The sequence below is a fragment of the Eucyclogobius newberryi genome, unplaced genomic scaffold (assembly GCF_026437365.1).
Source record: "Eucyclogobius newberryi isolate DKJ021-1_F unplaced genomic scaffold, fEucNew1.0.hap1 SCAF_7, whole genome shotgun sequence".
Taxonomy (NCBI): domain Eukaryota; kingdom Metazoa; phylum Chordata; class Actinopteri; order Gobiiformes; family Gobiidae; genus Eucyclogobius; species Eucyclogobius newberryi.
The window spans coordinates 36,288,979-36,309,103 of record NW_027316389.1 but is presented as its reverse complement, the minus strand read 5'-3'; positions in this window follow the sequence as shown (position 1 = coordinate 36,309,103).

Sequence of the window (20,125 nt, the reverse complement as noted above, 5' to 3'; positions counted from 1 at the left end):
ATATGATAGACTCAAACTTTAAACTATATATTGTGTAGATTTGCAGGTCCTACTTGCCCAGCAAAAAGGGTTTGAATAGCTCTTGCCCTTTTTTCAAAACTCACAAACAACTGTTCATGGGCTGAAAAGGCTTTTGGAGCAATAAAACAGTAAAAACTGCTAGAACTCAAAAATGCAATAAGATAGGTTCAAACTTTAAAAGACATGTTGTGCAGATGTACAAGCCCCTCTTGCACAGAAAGTATGGGTTAGATATCTCTTGCAGTTTCTTCAGAAAACACAAATTATGTGAAAATGCTTTTGAAGCAATAGACACAAAAACAGCTATAAATCCAAAACCTAATATGATAGACTCAAACTTTAAACTATATATTGTGTAGATTTACAGGTCCTACTTGCCAGGCAAAAAGGGTTTGAATAGCTCTTGCACTTTTTTCGAAACTCACAAACAACTGTTCATGGGCTGAAAAGGCTTTTGGAGCAATAAAACGTAAAAACTGCTATAACTCAAAAATGCAATAAGATAGGTTCAAACTTTAAAAGACATGTTGTGCAGATGTACAAGCCCCTCTTGCACAGAAAGTATGGGTTAGATATCTCTTGTAGTTTCTTCAGAACACACAAATTATGTGAAAATGCTTTTGTAGCAATAGACACAAAAACAGCTGTAAATCCAAAACCTAATATGATAGACTCAAACTTTAAACTATATATTGTGTAGATTTACAGGTCCTACTTGCCCAGCAAAAAGGGTTTTTAATAGCTCTTGCCCTTTTTTCGAAACTCACAAACAACTGTTCATGGGCTGAAAAGGCTTTTGGAGCAATAAAACAGTAAAAACTGCTAGAACTCAAAAATACAATAAGATAGGTTCAAACTTTAAAAGACATGTTGTGCAGATGTACAAGCCCCTCTTGCACAGAAAGTATGGGTTAGATATCTCTTATAGTTTCTTCAGAAAACACAAATTATGTGAAAATGCTTTTGAAGCAATAGACACAAAAACAGCTATAAATCCAAAACTTAATATGATAGACTCAAACTTTAAACTATATATTGTGTAGATTTGCAGGTCCTACTTGCCCAGCAAAAAGGGTTTGAATAGCTCTTGCCCTTTTTTCAAAACTCACAAACAACTGTTCATGGGCTGAAAAGGCTTTTGGAGCAATAAAACAGTAAAAACTGCTAGAACTCAAAAATGCAATAAGATAGGTTCAAACTTTAAAAGACATGTTGTGCAGATGTACAAGCCCCTCTTGCACAGAAAGTATGGGTTAGATATCTCTTGCAGTTTCTTCAGAAAACACAAATTATGTGAAAATGCTTTTGAAGCAATAGACACAAAAACAGCTATAAATCCAAAACCCAATATGATAGACTCAAACTTTAAACCATATATTGTGTAGATTTACAGGTCCTACTTGCCCAGCAAAAAGGGTTTGAATAGCTCTTGCCCTTTTTTCAAAACTCACAAACAACTGTTCATGGGCTGAAAAGGCTTTTGGAGCAATAAAACGTAAAAACTGCTATAACTCAAAAATGCAATAAGATAGGTTCAAACTTTAAAAGACATGTTGTGCAGATGTACAAGCCCCTCTTGCACAGAAAGTATGGGTTAGATATCTCTTGTAGTTTCTTCAGAACACACAAATTATCTGAAAATGCTTTTGAAGCAATAGACACAAAAACAGCTATAAATCCAAAACCTAATATGATAGACTCAAACTTTAAACTATATATTGTGTAGATTTACAGGTCCTACTTGCCCAGCAAAAAGGGTTCGAATAGCTCTTGCACTTTTTTTCGAAACTCACAAACAACTGTTCATGGGCTGAAAAGGCTTTTGGAGCAATAAAAACGTAAAAACTGCTATAACTTTAAAATGCAATAAGATAAGTTCAAACTTTAAAAGACATGTTGTGCAGATGTACAAGCCCCTCTTGCACAGAAAGTATGGGTTAGATATCTCTTGCAGTTTCTTCAGAAAACACAAATTATGTGAAAATGCTTTTGAAGCAATAGACACAAAAACAGCTATAAATCAAAAACCCAATATGATAGACTCAAACTTTAAACCATATATTGTGTAGATTTACAGGTCCTACTTGCCCAGCAAAAAGGGTTTGAATAGCTCTTGCCCTTTTTTCAAAACTCACAAACAACTGTTCATGGGCTGAAAAGGCTTTTGGAGCAATAAAACAGTAAAAACTGCTAGAACTCAAAAATACAATAAGATAGGTTCAAACTTTAAAAGACATGTTGTGCAGATGTACAAGCCCCTCTTGCACAGAAAGTATGGGTTAGATATCTCTTATAGTTTCTTCAGAAAACACAAATTATGTGAAAATGCTTTTGAAGCAATAGACACAAAAACAGCTATAAATCCAAAACTTAATATGATAGACTCAAACTTTAAACTATATATTGTGTAGATTTGCAGGTCCTACTTGCCCAGCAAAAAGGGTTTGAATAGCTCTTGCCCTTTTTTCAAAACTCACAAACAACTGTTCATGGGCTGAAAAGGCTTTTGGAGCAATAAAACAGTAAAAACTGCTAGAACTCAAAAATGCAATAAGATAGGTTCAAACTTTAAAAGACATGTTGTGCAGATGTACAAGCCCCTCTTGCACAGAAAGTATGGGTTAGATATCTCTTGCAGTTTCTTCAGAAAACACAAATTATGTGAAAATGCTTTTGAAGCAATAGACACAAAAACAGCTATAAATCCAAAACCCAATATGATAGACTCAAACTTTAAACCATATATTGTGTAGATTTACAGGTCCTACTTGCCCAGAAAAAAGGGTTTGAATAGCTCTTGCACTTTTTTCGAAACTCACAAACAACTGTTCATGGGCTGAAAAGGCTTTTGGAGCAATAAAAACGTAAAAACTGCTATAACTCAAAAATGCAATAAGATAGGTTCAAACTTTAAAAGACATGTTGTGCAGATGTACAAGCCCCTCTTGCACAGAAAGTATGGGTTAGATATCTCTTGCAGTTTCTTCAGAACACACAAATTATCTGAAAATGCTTTTGAAGCAATAGACACAAAAACAGCTATAAATCCAAAACCTAATATGATAGACTCAAACTTTAAACTATATATTGTGTAGATTTACAGGTCCTACTTGCCCAGCAAAAAGGGTTTGAATAGCTCTTGCCCTTTTTTCAAAACTCACAAACAACTGTTCATGGGCTGAAAAGGCTTTTGGAGCAATAAAACAGTAAAAACTGCTAGAACTCAAAAATACAATAAGATAGGTTCAAACTTTAAAAGACATGTTGTGCAGATGTACAAGCCCCTCTTGCACAGAAAGTATGGGTTAGATATCTCTTATAGTTTCTTCAGAAAACACAAATTATGTGAAAATGCTTTTGAAGCAATAGACACAAAAACAGCTATAAATCCAAAACTTAATATGATAGACTCAAACTTTAAACTATATATTGTGTAGATTTGCAGGTCCTACTTGCCCAGCAAAAAGGGTTTGAATAGCTCTTGCCCTTTTTTCAAAACTCACAAACAACTGTTCATGGGCTGAAAAGGCTTTTGGAGCAATAAAACAGTAAAAACTGCTAGAACTCAAAAATGCAATAAGATAGGTTCAAACTTTAAAAGACATGTTGTGCAGATGTACAAGCCCCTCTTGCACAGAAAGTATGGGTTAGATATCTCTTGCAGTTTCTTCAGAAAACACAAATTATGTGAAAATGCTTTTGAAGCAATAGACACAAAAACAGCTATAAATCCAAAACCCAATATGATAGACTCAAACTTTAAACCATATATTGTGTAGATTTACAGGTCCTACTTGCCCAGCAAAAAGGGTTTGAATAGCTCTTGCCCTTTTTTCAAAACTCACAAACAACTGTTCATGGGCTGAAAAGGCTTTTGGAGCAATAAAACAGTAAAAACTGCTAGAACTCAAAAATACAATAAGATAGGTTCAAACTTTAAAAGACATGTTGTGCAGATGTACAAGCCCCTCTTGCACAGAAAGTATGGGTTAGATATCTCTTATAGTTTCTTCAGAAAACACAAATTATGTGAAAATGCTTTTGAAGCAATAGACACAAAAACAGCTATAAATCCAAAACTTAATATGATAGACTCAAACTTTAAACTATATATTGTGTAGATTTGCAGGTCCTACTTGCCCAGCAAAAAGGGTTTGAATAGCTCTTGCCCTTTTTTCAAAACTCACAAACAACTGTTCATGGGCTGAAAAGGCTTTTGGAGCAATAAAACGTAAAAACTGCTATAACTCAAAAATGCAATAAGATAGGTTCAAACTTTAAAAGACATGTTGTGCAGATGTACAAGCCCCTCTTGCACAGAAAGTATGGGTTAGATATCTATTGTAGTTTCTTCAGAACACACAAATTATCTGAAAATGCTTTTGAAGCAATAGACACAAAAACAGCTATAAATCCAAAACCTAATATGATAGACTCAAACTTTAAACTATATATTGTGTAGATTTACAGGTCCTACTTGCCCAGCAAAAAGGGTTTTTAATAGCTCTTGCCCTTTTTTCGAAACTCACAAACAACTGTTCATGGGCTGAAAAGGCTTTTGGAGCAATAAAACAGTAAAAACTGCTAGAACTCAAAAATACAATAAGATAGGTTCAAACTTTAAAAGACATGTTGTGCAGATGTACAAGCCCCTCTTGCACAGAAAGTATGGGTTAGATATCTCTTATAGTTTCTTCAGAAAACACAAATTATGTGAAAATGCTTTTGAAGCAATAGACACAAAAACAGCTATAAATCCAAAACTTAATATGATAGACTCAAACTTTAAACTATATATTGTGTAGATTTGCAGGTCCTACTTGCCCAGCAAAAAGGGTTTGAATAGCTCTTGCCCTTTTTTCAAAACTCACAAACAACTGTTCATGGGCTGAAAAGGCTTTTGGAGCAATAAAACAGTAAAAACTGCTAGAACTCAAAAATGCAATAAGATAGGTTCAAACTTTAAAAGACATGTTGTGCAGATGTACAAGCCCCTCTTGCACAGAAAGTATGGGTTAGATATCTCTTGCAGTTTCTTCAGAAAACACAAATTATGTGAAAATGCTTTTGAAGCAATAGACACAAAAACAGCTATAAATCCAAAACCTAATATGATAGACTCAAACTTTAAACTATATATTGTGTAGATTTACAGGTCCTACTTGCCAGGCAAAAAGGGTTTGAATAGCTCTTGCACTTTTTTCGAAACTCACAAACAACTGTTCATGGGCTGAAAAGGCTTTTGGAGCAATAAAACGTAAAAACTGCTATAACTCAAAAATGCAATAAGATAGGTTCAAACTTTAAAAGACATGTTGTGCAGATGTACAAGCCCCTCTTGCACAGAAAGTATGGGTTAGATATCTCTTGTAGTTTCTTCAGAACACACAAATTATGTGAAAATGCTTTTGTAGCAATAGACACAAAAACAGCTGTAAATCCAAAACCTAATATGATAGACTCAAACTTTAAACTATATATTGTGTAGATTTACAGGTCCTACTTGCCCAGCAAAAAGGGTTTTTAATAGCTCTTGCCCTTTTTTCGAAACTCACAAACAACTGTTCATGGGCTGAAAAGGCTTTTGGAGCAATAAAACAGTAAAAACTGCTAGAACTCAAAAATACAATAAGATAGGTTCAAACTTTAAAAGACATGTTGTGCAGATGTACAAGCCCCTCTTGCACAGAAAGTATGGGTTAGATATCTCTTATAGTTTCTTCAGAAAACACAAATTATGTGAAAATGCTTTTGAAGCAATAGACACAAAAACAGCTATAAATCCAAAACTTAATATGATAGACTCAAACTTTAAACTATATATTGTGTAGATTTGCAGGTCCTACTTGCCCAGCAAAAAGGGTTTGAATAGCTCTTGCCCTTTTTTCAAAACTCACAAACAACTGTTCATGGGCTGAAAAGGCTTTTGGAGCAATAAAACAGTAAAAACTGCTAGAACTCAAAAATGCAATAAGATAGGTTCAAACTTTAAAAGACATGTTGTGCAGATGTACAAGCCCCTCTTGCACAGAAAGTATGGGTTAGATATCTCTTGCAGTTTCTTCAGAAAACACAAATTATGTGAAAATGCTTTTGAAGCAATAGACACAAAAACAGCTATAAATCCAAAACCCAATATGATAGACTCAAACTTTAAACCATATATTGTGTAGATTTACAGGTCCTACTTGCCCAGCAAAAAGGGTTTGAATAGCTCTTGCCCTTTTTTCAAAACTCACAAACAACTGTTCATGGGCTGAAAAGGCTTTTGGAGCAATAAAACGTAAAAACTGCTATAACTCAAAAATGCAATAAGATAGGTTCAAACTTTAAAAGACATGTTGTGCAGATGTACAAGCCCCTCTTGCACAGAAAGTATGGGTTAGATATCTCTTGTAGTTTCTTCAGAACACACAAATTATCTGAAAATGCTTTTGAAGCAATAGACACAAAAACAGCTATAAATCCAAAACCTAATATGATAGACTCAAACTTTAAACTATATATTGTGTAGATTTACAGGTCCTACTTGCCCAGCAAAAAGGGTTCGAATAGCTCTTGCACTTTTTTTCGAAACTCACAAACAACTGTTCATGGGCTGAAAAGGCTTTTGGAGCAATAAAAACGTAAAAACTGCTATAACTTTAAAATGCAATAAGATAAGTTCAAACTTTAAAAGACATGTTGTGCAGATGTACAAGCCCCTCTTGCACAGAAAGTATGGGTTAGATATCTCTTGCAGTTTCTTCAGAAAACACAAATTATGTGAAAATGCTTTTGAAGCAATAGACACAAAAACAGCTATAAATCAAAAACCCAATATGATAGACTCAAACTTTAAACCATATATTGTGTAGATTTACAGGTCCTACTTGCCCAGCAAAAAGGGTTTGAATAGCTCTTGCCCTTTTTTCAAAACTCACAAACAACTGTTCATGGGCTGAAAAGGCTTTTGGAGCAATAAAACAGTAAAAACTGCTAGAACTCAAAAATACAATAAGATAGGTTCAAACTTTAAAAGACATGTTGTGCAGATGTACAAGCCCCTCTTGCACAGAAAGTATGGGTTAGATATCTCTTATAGTTTCTTCAGAAAACACAAATTATGTGAAAATGCTTTTGAAGCAATAGACACAAAAACAGCTATAAATCCAAAACTTAATATGATAGACTCAAACTTTAAACTATATATTGTGTAGATTTGCAGGTCCTACTTGCCCAGCAAAAAGGGTTTGAATAGCTCTTGCCCTTTTTTCAAAACTCACAAACAACTGTTCATGGGCTGAAAAGGCTTTTGGAGCAATAAAACAGTAAAAACTGCTAGAACTCAAAAATGCAATAAGATAGGTTCAAACTTTAAAAGACATGTTGTGCAGATGTACAAGCCCCTCTTGCACAGAAAGTATGGGTTAGATATCTCTTGCAGTTTCTTCAGAAAACACAAATTATGTGAAAATGCTTTTGAAGCAATAGACACAAAAACAGCTATAAATCCAAAACCCAATATGATAGACTCAAACTTTAAACCATATATTGTGTAGATTTACAGGTCCTACTTGCCCAGAAAAAAGGGTTTGAATAGCTCTTGCACTTTTTTCGAAACTCACAAACAACTGTTCATGGGCTGAAAAGGCTTTTGGAGCAATAAAAACGTAAAAACTGCTATAACTCAAAAATGCAATAAGATAGGTTCAAACTTTAAAAGACATGTTGTGCAGATGTACAAGCCCCTCTTGCACAGAAAGTATGGGTTAGATATCTCTTGCAGTTTCTTCAGAACACACAAATTATCTGAAAATGCTTTTGAAGCAATAGACACAAAAACAGCTATAAATCCAAAACCTAATATGATAGACTCAAACTTTAAACTATATATTGTGTAGATTTACAGGTCCTACTTGCCCAGCAAAAAGGGTTTGAATAGCTCTTGCCCTTTTTTCAAAACTCACAAACAACTGTTCATGGGCTGAAAAGGCTTTTGGAGCAATAAAACAGTAAAAACTGCTAGAACTCAAAAATACAATAAGATAGGTTCAAACTTTAAAAGACATGTTGTGCAGATGTACAAGCCCCTCTTGCACAGAAAGTATGGGTTAGATATCTCTTATAGTTTCTTCAGAAAACACAAATTATGTGAAAATGCTTTTGAAGCAATAGACACAAAAACAGCTATAAATCCAAAACTTAATATGATAGACTCAAACTTTAAACTATATATTGTGTAGATTTGCAGGTCCTACTTGCCCAGCAAAAAGGGTTTGAATAGCTCTTGCCCTTTTTTCAAAACTCACAAACAACTGTTCATGGGCTGAAAAGGCTTTTGGAGCAATAAAACAGTAAAAACTGCTAGAACTCAAAAATGCAATAAGATAGGTTCAAACTTTAAAAGACATGTTGTGCAGATGTACAAGCCCCTCTTGCACAGAAAGTATGGGTTAGATATCTCTTGCAGTTTCTTCAGAAAACACAAATTATGTGAAAATGCTTTTGAAGCAATAGACACAAAAACAGCTATAAATCCAAAACCCAATATGATAGACTCAAACTTTAAACCATATATTGTGTAGATTTACAGGTCCTACTTGCCCAGCAAAAAGGGTTTGAATAGCTCTTGCCCTTTTTTCAAAACTCACAAACAACTGTTCATGGGCTGAAAAGGCTTTTGGAGCAATAAAACAGTAAAAACTGCTAGAACTCAAAAATACAATAAGATAGGTTCAAACTTTAAAAGACATGTTGTGCAGATGTACAAGCCCCTCTTGCACAGAAAGTATGGGTTAGATATCTCTTATAGTTTCTTCAGAAAACACAAATTATGTGAAAATGCTTTTGAAGCAATAGACACAAAAACAGCTATAAATCCAAAACTTAATATGATAGACTCAAACTTTAAACTATATATTGTGTAGATTTGCAGGTCCTACTTGCCCAGCAAAAAGGGTTTGAATAGCTCTTGCCCTTTTTTCAAAACTCACAAACAACTGTTCATGGGCTGAAAAGGCTTTTGGAGCAATAAAACAGTAAAAACTGCTAGAACTCAAAAATGCAATAAGATAGGTTCAAACTTTAAAAGACATGTTGTGCAGATGTACAAGCCCCTCTTGCACAGAAAGTATGGGTTAGATATCTCTTGCAGTTTCTTCAGAAAACACAAATTATGTGAAAATGCTTTTGAAGCAATAGACACAAAAACAGCTATAAATCCAAAACCCAATATGATAGACTCAAACTTTAAACCATATATTGTGTAGATTTACAGGTCCTACTTGCCCAGAAAAAAGGGTTTGAATAGCTCTTGCACTTTTTTCGAAACTCACAAACAACTGTTCATGGGCTGAAAAGGCTTTTGGAGCAATAAAAACGTAAAAACTGCTATAACTCAAAAATGCAATAAGATAGGTTCAAACTTTAAAAGACATGTTAAGCAGATGTACAAGCCCCTCTTGCACAGAAAGTATGGGTTAGATATCTCTTGCAGTTTCTTCAGAACACACAAATTATCTGAAAATGCTTTTGAAGCAATAGACACAAAAACAGCTATAAATCCAAAACCTAATATGATAGACTCAAACTTTAAACTATATATTGTGTAGATTTACAGGTCCTACTTGCCCAGCAAAAAGGGTTCGAATAGCTCTTGCACTTTTTTCGAAACTCACAAACAACTGTTCATGGGCTGAAAAGGCTTTTGGAGCAATAAAACGTAAAAACTGCTATAACTCAAAAATGCAATAAGATAGGTTCAAACTTTAAAAGACATGTTGTGCAGATGTACAAGCCCCTCTTGCACAGAAAGTATGGGTTAGATATCTCTTGTAGTTTCTTCAGAACACACAAATTATCTGAAAATGCTTTTGAAGCAATAGACACAAAAACAGCTATAAATCCAAAACCTAATATGATAGACTCAAACTTTAAACTATATATTGTGTAGATTTACAGGTCCTACTTGCCCAGCAAAAAGGGTTTGAATAGCTCTTGCACTTTTTTCGAAACTCACAAACAACTGTTCATGGGCTGAAAAGGCTTTTGGAGCAATAAAACGTAAAAACTGCTATAACTCAAAAATGCAATAAGATAGGTTCAAACTTTAAAAGACATGTTGTGCAGATGTACAAGCCCCTCTTGCACAGAAAGTATGGGTTAGATATCTCTTGTAGTTTCTTCAGAACACACAAATTATCTGAAAATGCTTTTGAAGCAATAGACACAAAAACAGCTATAAATCCAAAACCTAATATGATAGACTCAAACTTTAAACTATATATTGTGTAGATTTACAGGTCCTACTTGCCCAGCAAAAAGGGTTTGAATAGCTCTTGCACTTTTTTCGAAACTCACAAACAACTGTTCATGGGCTGAAAAGGCTTTTGGAGCAATCAAACGTAAAAACTGCTATAACTCAAAAATGCAATAAGATAGGTTCAAACTTTAAAAGACATGTTGTGAAGATGTACAAGCCCCTCTTGCACAGAAAGTATGGGTTAGATATCTCTTGTAGTTTCTTCAGAACACACAAATTATGTGAAAATGCTTTTGTAGCAATAGACACAAAAACAGCTATAAATCCAAAACCTAATATGATAGACTCAAACTTTAAACTATATATTGTGTAGATTTGCAGGTCCTACTTGCCCAGCAAAAAGGGTTTGAATAGCTCTTGCCCTTTTTTCAAAACTCACAAACAACTGTTCATGGGCTGAAAAGGCTTTTGGAGCAATAAAACAGTAAAAACTGCTAGAACTCAAAAATGCAATAAAATAGGTTCAAACTTTAAAAGACATGTTGTGCAGATGTACAAGCCCCTCTTGCACAGAAAGTATGGGTTAGATATCTCTTGCAGTTTCTTCAGAAAACACAAATTATGTGAAAATGCTTTTGAAGCAATAGACACAAAAACAGCTATAAATCCAAAACCCAATATGATAGACTCAAACTTTAAACCATATATTGTGTAGATTTACAGGTCCTACTTGCCCAGAAAAAAGGGTTTGAATAGCTCTTGCACTTTTTTCGAAACTCACAAACAACTGTTCATGGGCTGAAAAGGCTTTTGGAGCAATAAAAACGTAAAAACTGCTATAACTCAAAAATGCAATAAGATAGGTTCAAACTTTAAAAGACATGTTAAGCAGATGTACAAGCCCCTCTTGCACAGAAAGTATGGGTTAGATATCTCTTGCAGTTTCTTCAGAACACACAAATTATCTGAAAATGCTTTTGAAGCAATAGACACAAAAACAGCTATAAATCCAAAACCTAATATGATAGACTCAAACTTTAAACTATATATTGTGTAGATTTACAGGTCCTACTTGCCCAGCAAAAAGGGTTCGAATAGCTCTTGCACTTTTTTCGAAACTCACAAACAACTGTTCATGGGCTGAAAAGGCTTTTGGAGCAATAAAACGTAAAAACTGCTATAACTCAAAAATGCAATAAGATAGGTTCAAACTTTAAAAGACATGTTGTGCAGATGTACAAGCCCCTCTTGCACAGAAAGTATGGGTTAGATATCTCTTGTAGTTTCTTCAGAACACACAAATTATGTGAAAATGCTTTTGTAGCAATAGACACAAAAACAGCTATAAATCCAAAACCTAATATGATAGACTCAAACTTTAAACTATATATTGTGTAGATTTACAGGTCCTACTTGCCCAGCAAAAAGGGTTTGAATAGCTCTTGCACTTTTTTCGAAACTCACAAACAACTGTTCATGGGCTGAAAAGGCTTTTGGAGCAATAAAACGTAAAAACTGCTATAACTCAAAAATGCAATAAGATAGGTTCAAACTTTAAAAGACATGTTGTGCAGATGTACAAGCCCCTCTTGCACAGAAAGTATGGGTTAGATATCTCTTGTAGTTTCTTCAGAACACACAAATTATCTGAAAATGCTTTTGAAGCAATAGACACAAAAACAGCTATAAATCCAAAACCTAATATGATAGACTCAAACTTTAAACTATATATTGTGTAGATTTACAGGTCCTACTTGCCCAGCAAAAAGGGTTTGAATAGCTCTTGCACTTTTTTCGAAACTCACAAACAACTGTTCATGGGCTGAAAAGGCTTTTGGAGCAATCAAACGTAAAAACTGCTATAACTCAAAAATGCAATAAGATAGGTTCAAACTTTAAAAGACATGTTGTGAAGATGTACAAGCCCCTCTTGCACAGAAAGTATGGGTTAGATATCTCTTGTAGTTTCTTCAGAACACACAAATTATGTGAAAATGCTTTTGTAGCAATAGACACAAAAACAGCTATAAATCCAAAACCTAATATGATAGACTCAAACTTTAAACTATATATTGTGTAGATTTGCAGGTCCTACTTGCCCAGCAAAAAGGGTTTGAATAGCTCTTGCCCTTTTTTCAAAACTCACAAACAACTGTTCATGGGCTGAAAAGGCTTTTGGAGCAATAAAACAGTAAAAACTGCTAGAACTCAAAAATGCAATAAAATAGGTTCAAACTTTAAAAGACATGTTGTGCAGATGTACAAGCCCCTCTTGCACAGAAAGTATGGGTTAGATATCTCTTGCAGTTTCTTCAGAAAACACAAATTATGTGAAAATGCTTTTGAAGCAATAGACACAAAAACAGCTATACATCCAAAACCTAATATGATACACTCAAACTTTAAACTATATATTGTGTAGATTTACAGGTCCTACTTGCCCAGCAAAAAGGGTTTGAATAGCTCTTGCACTTTTTTCGAAACTCACAAACAACTGTTCATGGGCTGAAAAGGCTTTTGGAGCAATAAAACGTAAAAACTGCTATAACTCAAAAATGCAATAAGATAGGTTCAAACTTTAAAAGACATGTTGTGCAGATGTACAAGCCCCTCTTGCACAGAAAGTATGGGTTAGATATCTCTTGTAGTTTCTTCAGAACACACAAATTATGTGAAAATGCTTTTGTAGCAATAGACACAAAAACAGCTGTAAATCCAAAACCTAATATGATAGACTCAAACTTTAAACTATATATTGTGTAGATTTACAGGTCCTACTTGCCCAGCAAAAAGGGTTTGAATAGCTCTTGCACTTTTTTCGAAACTCACAAACAACTGTTCATGGGCTGAAAAGGCTTTTGGAGCAATAAAACGTAAAAACTGCTATAACTCAAAAATGCAATAAGATAGGTTCAAACTTTAAAAGACATGTTGTGCAGATGTACAAGCCCCTCTTGCACAGAAAGTATGGGTTAGATATCTCTTGTAGTTTCTTCAGAACACACAAATTATCTGAAAATGCTTTTGAAGCAATAGACACAAAAACAGCTATAAATCCAAAACCTAATATGATAGACTCAAACTTTAAACTATATATTGTGTAGATTTACAGGTCCTACTTGCCCAGCAAAAAGGGTTTGAATAGCTCTTGCACTTTTTTCGAAACTCACAAACAACTGTTCATGGGCTGAAAAGGCTTTTGGAGCAATCAAACGTAAAAACTGCTATAACTCAAAAATGCAATAAGATAGGTTCAAACTTTAAAAGACATGTTGTGAAGATGTACAAGCCCCTCTTGCACAGAAAGTATGGGTTAGATATCTCTTGTAGTTTCTTCAGAACACACAAATTATGTGAAAATGCTTTTGTAGCAATAGACACAAAAACAGCTATAAATCCAAAACCTAATATGATAGACTCAAACTTTAAACTATATATTGTGTAGATTTGCAGGTCCTACTTGCCCAGCAAAAAGGGTTTGAATAGCTCTTGCCCTTTTTTCAAAACTCACAAACAACTGTTCATGGGCTGAAAAGGCTTTTGGAGCAATAAAACAGTAAAAACTGCTAGAACTCAAAAATGCAATAAAATAGGTTCAAACTTTAAAAGACATGTTGTGCAGATGTACAAGCCCCTCTTGCACAGAAAGTATGGGTTAGATATCTCTTGCAGTTTCTTCAGAAAACACAAATTATGTGAAAATGCTTTTGAAGCAATAGACACAAAAACAGCTATAAATCCAAAACCTAATATGATACACTCAAACTTTAAACTATATATTGTGTAGATTTACAGGTCCTACTTGCCCAGCAAAAAGGGTTTGAATAGCTCTTGCACTTTTTTCGAAACTCACAAACAACTGTTCATGGGCTGAAAAGGCTTTTGGAGCAATAAAACAGTAAAAACTGCTAGAACTCAAAAATACAATAAGATAGGTTCAAACTTTAAAAGACATGTTGTGCAGATGTACAAGCCCCTCTTGCACAGAAAGTATGGGTTAGATATCTCTTATAGTTTCTTCAGAAAACACAAATTATGTGAAAATGCTTTTGAAGCAATAGACACAAAAACAGCTATAAATCCAAAACTTAATATGATAGACTCAAACTTTAAACTATATATTGTGTAGATTTGCAGGTCCTACTTGCCCAGCAAAAAGGGTTTGAATAGCTCTTGCCCTTTTTTCAAAACTCACAAACAACTGTTCATGGGCTGAAAAGGCTTTTGGAGCAATAAAACAGTAAAAACTGCTAGAACTCAAAAATGCAATAAGATAGGTTCAAACTTTAAAAGACATGTTGTGCAGATGTACAAGCCCCTCTTGCACAGAAAGTATGGGTTAGATATCTCTTGCAGTTTCTTCAGAAAACACAAATTATGTGAAAATGCTTTTGAAGCAATAGACACAAAAACAGCTATAAATCAAAAACCCAATATGATAGACTCAAACTTTAAACCATATATTGTGTAGATTTACAGGTCCTACTTGCCCAGCAAAAAGGGTTTGAATAGCTCTTGCCCTTTTTTCAAAACTCACAAACAACTGTTCATGGGCTGAAAAGGCTTTTGGAGCAATAAAACGTAAAAACTGCTATAACTCAAAAATGCAATAAGATAGGTTCAAACTTTAAAAGACATGTTGTGCAGATGTACAAGCCCCTCTTGCACAGAAAGTATGGGTTAGATATCTCTTGTAGTTTCTTCAGAACACACAAATTATCTGAAAATGCTTTTGAAGCAATAGACACAAAAACAGCTATAAATCCAAAACCTAATATGATAGACTCAAACTTTAAACCATATATTGTGTAGATTTACAGGTCCTACTTGCCCAGCAAAAAGGGTTCGAATAGCTCTTGTACTTTTTTTCGAAACTCACAAACAACTGTTCATGGGCTGAAAAGGCTTTTGGAGCAATAAAAACGTAAAAACTGCTATAACTTTAAAATGCAATAAGATAAGTTCAAACTTTAAAAGACATGTTGTGCAGATGTACAAGCCCCTCTTGCACAGAAAGTATGGGTTAGATATCTCTTGCAGTTTCTTCAGAAAACACAAATTATGTGAAAATGCTTTTGAAGCAATAGACACAAAAACAGCTATAAATCCAAAACCTAATATGATACACTCAAACTTTAAACTATATATTGTGTAGATTTACAGGTCCTACTTGCCCAGCAAAAAGGGTTTGAATAGCTCTTGCACTTTTTTCGAAACTCACAAACAACTGTTCATGGGCTGAAAAGGCTTTTGGAGCAATAAAACGTAAAAACTGCTATAACTCAAAAATGCAATAAGATAGGTTCAAACTTTAAAAGACATGTTGTGCAGATGTACAAGCCCCTCTTGCACAGAAAGTATGGGTTAGATATCTCTTGTAGTTTCTTCAGAACACACAAATTATGTGAAAATGCTTTTGTAGCAATAGACACAAAAACAGCTGTAAATCCAAAACCTAATATGATAGACTCAAACTTTAAACTATATATTGTGTAGATTTACAGGTCCTACTTGCCCAGCAAAAAGGGTTTGAATAGCTCTTGCACTTTTTTCGAAACTCACAAACAACTGTTCATGGGCTGAAAAGGCTTTTGGAGCAATAAAACGTAAAAACTGCTATAACTCAAAAATGCAATAAGATAGGTTCAAACTTTAAAAGACATGTTGTGCAGATGTACAAGCCCCTCTTGCACAGAAAGTATGGGTTAGATATCTCTTGTAGTTTCTTCAGAACACACAAATTATCTGAAAATGCTTTTGAAGCAATAGACACAAAAACAGCTATAAATCCAAAACCTAATATGATAGACTCAAACTTTAAACTATATATTGTGTAGATTTACAGGTCCTACTTGCCCAGCAAAAAGGGTTTGAATAGCTCTTGCACTTTTTTCGAAACTCACAAACAACTGTTCATGGGCTGAAAAGGCTTTTGGAGCAATCAAACGTAAAAACTGCTATAACTCAAAAATGCAATAAGATAGGTTCAAACTTTAAAAGACATGTTGTGAAGATGTACAAGCCCCTCTTGCACAGAAAGTATGGGTTAGATATCTCTTGTAGTTTCTTCAGAACACACAAATTATGTGAAAATGCTTTTGTAGCAATAGACACAAAAACAGCTATAAATCCAAAACCTAATATGATAGACTCAAACTTTAAACTATATATTGTGTAGATTTGCAGGTCCTACTTGCCCAGCAAAAAGGGTTTGAATAGCTCTTGCCCTTTTTTCAAAACTCACAAACAACTGTTCATGGGCTGAAAAGGCTTTTGGAGCAATAAAACAGTAAAAACTGCTAGAACTCAAAAATGCAATAAAATAGGTTCAAACTTTAAAAGACATGTTGTGCAGATGTACAAGCCCCTCTTGCACAGAAAGTATGGGTTAGATATCTCTTGCAGTTTCTTCAGAAAACACAAATTATGTGAAAATGCTTTTGAAGCAATAGAAACAAAAACAGCTATAAATCCAAAACCTAATATGATACACTCAAACTTTAAACTATATATTGTGTAGATTTACAGGTCCTACTTGCCCAGCAAAAAGGGTTTGAATAGCTCTTGCACTTTTTTCGAAACTCACAAACAACTGTTCATGGGCTGAAAAGGCTTTTGGAGCAATAAAACGTAAAAACTGCTATAACTCAAAAATGCAATAAGATAGGTTCAAACTTTAAAAGACATGTTGTGCAGATGTACAAGCCCCTCTTGCACAGAAAGTATGGGTTAGATATCTCTTGTAGTTTCTTCAGAACACACAAATTATGTGAAAATGCTTTTGTAGCAATAGACACAAAAACAGCTGTAAATCCAAAACCTAATATGATAGACTCAAACTTTAAACTATATATTGTGTAGATTTACAGGTCCTACTTGCCCAGCAAAAAGGGTTTTTAATAGCTCTTGCCCTTTTTTCGAAACTCACAAACAACTGTTCATGGGCTGAAAAGGCTTTTGGAGCAATAAAACAGTAAAAACTGCTAGAACTCAAAAATACAATAAGATAGGTTCAAACTTTAAAAGACATGTTGTGCAGATGTACAAGCCCCTCTTGCACAGAAAGTATGGGTTAGATATCTCTTATAGTTTCTTCAGAAAACACAAATTATGTGAAAATGCTTTTGAAGCAATAGACACAAAAACAGCTATAAATCCAAAACTTAATATGATAGACTCAAACTTTAAACTATATATTGTGTAGATTTGCAGGTCCTACTTGCCCAGCAAAAAGGGTTTGAATAGCTCTTGCCCTTTTTTCAAAACTCACAAACAACTGTTCATGGGCTGAAAAGGCTTTTGGAGCAATAAAACAGTAAAAACTGCTAGAACTCAAAAATGCAATAAGATAGGTTCAAACTTTAAAAGACATGTTGTGCAGATGTACAAGCCCCTCTTGCACAGAAAGTATGGGTTAGATATCTCTTGCAGTTTCTTCAGAAAACACAAATTATGTGAAAATGCTTTTGAAGCAATAGACACAAAAACAGCTATAAATCAAAAACCCAATATGATAGACTCAAACTTTAAACCATATATTGTGTAGATTTACAGGTCCTACTTGCCCAGCAAAAAGGGTTTGAATAGCTCTTGCCCTTTTTTCAAAACTCACAAACAACTGTTCATGGGCTGAAAAGGCTTTTGGAGCAATAAAACGTAAAAACTGCTATAACTCAAAAATGCAATAAGATAGGTTCAAACTTTAAAAGACATGTTGTGCAGATGTACAAGCCCCTCTTGCACAGAAAGTATGGGTTAGATATCTCTTGTAGTTTCTTCAGAACACACAAATTATCTGAAAATGCTTTTGAAGCAATAGACACAAAAACAGCTATAAATCCAAAACCTAATATGATAGACTCAAACTTTAAACCATATATTGTGTAGATTTACAGGTCCTACTTGCCCAGCAAAAAGGGTTCGAATAGCTCTTGTACTTTTTTTCGAAACTCACAAACAACTGTTCATGGGCTGAAAAGGCTTTTGGAGCAATAAAAACGTAAAAACTGCTATAACTTTAAAATGCAATAAGATAAGTTCAAACTTTAAAAGACATGTTGTGCAGATGTACAAGCCCCTCTTGCACAGAAAGTATGGGTTAGATATCTCTTGCAGTTTCTTCAGAAAACACAAATTATGTGAAAATGCTTTTGAAGCAATAGACACAAAAACAGCTATAAATCAAAAACCCAATATGATAGACTCAAACTTTAAACCATATATTGTGTAGATTTACAGGTCCTACTTGCCCAGCAAAAAGGGTTTGAATAGCTCTTGCCCTTTTTTCAAAACTCACAAACAACTGTTCATGGGCTGAAAAGGCTTTTGGAGCAATAAAACAGTAAAAACTGCTAGAACTCAAAAATACAATAAGATAGGTTCAAACTTTAAAAGACATTTTGTGCAGATGTACAAGCCCCTCTTGCACAGAAAGTATGGGTTAGATATCTCTTATAGTTTCTTCAGAAAACACAAATTATGTGAAAATGCTTTTGAAGCAATAGACACAAAAACAGCTATAAATCCAAAACTTAATATGATAGACTCAAACTTTAAACTATATATTGTGTAGATTTGCAGGTCCTACTTGCCCAGCAAAAAGGGTTTGAATAGCTCTTGCCCTTTTTTCAAAACTCACAAACAACTGTTCATGGGCTGAAAAGGCTTTTGGAGCAATAAAACAGTAAAAACTGCTAGAACTCAAAAATGCAATAAGATAGGTTCAAACTTTAAAAGACATGTTGTGCAGATGTACAAGCCCCTCTTGCACAGAAAGTATGGGTTAGATATCTCTTGCAGTTTCTTCAGAAAACACAAATTATGTGAAAATGCTTTTGAAGCAATAGACACAAAAACAGTTATAAATCCAAAACCTAATATGATAGACTCAAACTTTAAACTATATATTGTGTAGATTTACAGGTCCTACTTGCCCAGCAAAAAGGGTTTGAATAGCTCTTGCACTTTTTTCGAAACTCACAAACAACTGTTCATGGGCTGAAAAGGCTTTTGGAGCAATCAAACGTAAAAACTGCTATAACTCAAAAATGCAATAAGATAGGTTCAAACTTTAAAAGACATGTTGTGCAGATGTACAAGCCCCTCTTGCACAGAAAGTATGGGTTAGATATCTCTTGTAGTTTCTTCAGAACACACAAATTATGTGAAAATGCTTTTGTAGCAATAGACACAAAAACAGCTATAAATCCAAAACCTAATATGATAGACTCAAACTTTAAACTATATATTGTGTAGATTTACAGGTCCTACTTGCCCAGCAAAAAGGGTTTTTAATAGCTCTTGCACTTTTTTCGAAACTCACAAACAACTGTTCATGGGCTGAAAAGGCTTTTGGAGCAATAAAACGTAAAAACTGCTATAACTCAAAAATGCAATAAGATAGGTTCAAACTTTAAAAGACATGTTGTGCAGATGTACAAGCCCCTCTTGCACAGAAAGTATGGGTTAGATATCTCTTATAGTTTCTTCAGAAAACACAAATTATGTGAAAATGCTTTTGAAGCAATAGACACAAAAACAGCTATAAATCCAAAACTTAATATGATAGACTCAAACTTTAAACTATATATTGTGTAGATTTGCAGGTCCTACTTGCCCAGCAAAAAGGGTTTGAATAGCTCTTGCCCTTTTTTCAAAACTCACAAACAACTGTTCATGGGCTGAAAAGGCTTTTGGAGCAATAAAACAGTAAAAACTGCTAGAACTCAAAAATGCAATAAGATAGGTTCAAACTTTAAAAGACATGTTGTGCAGATGTACAAGCCCCTCTTGCACAGAAAGTATGGGTTAGATATCTCTTGCAGTTTCTTCAGAAAACAAAAATTATGTGAAAATGCTTTT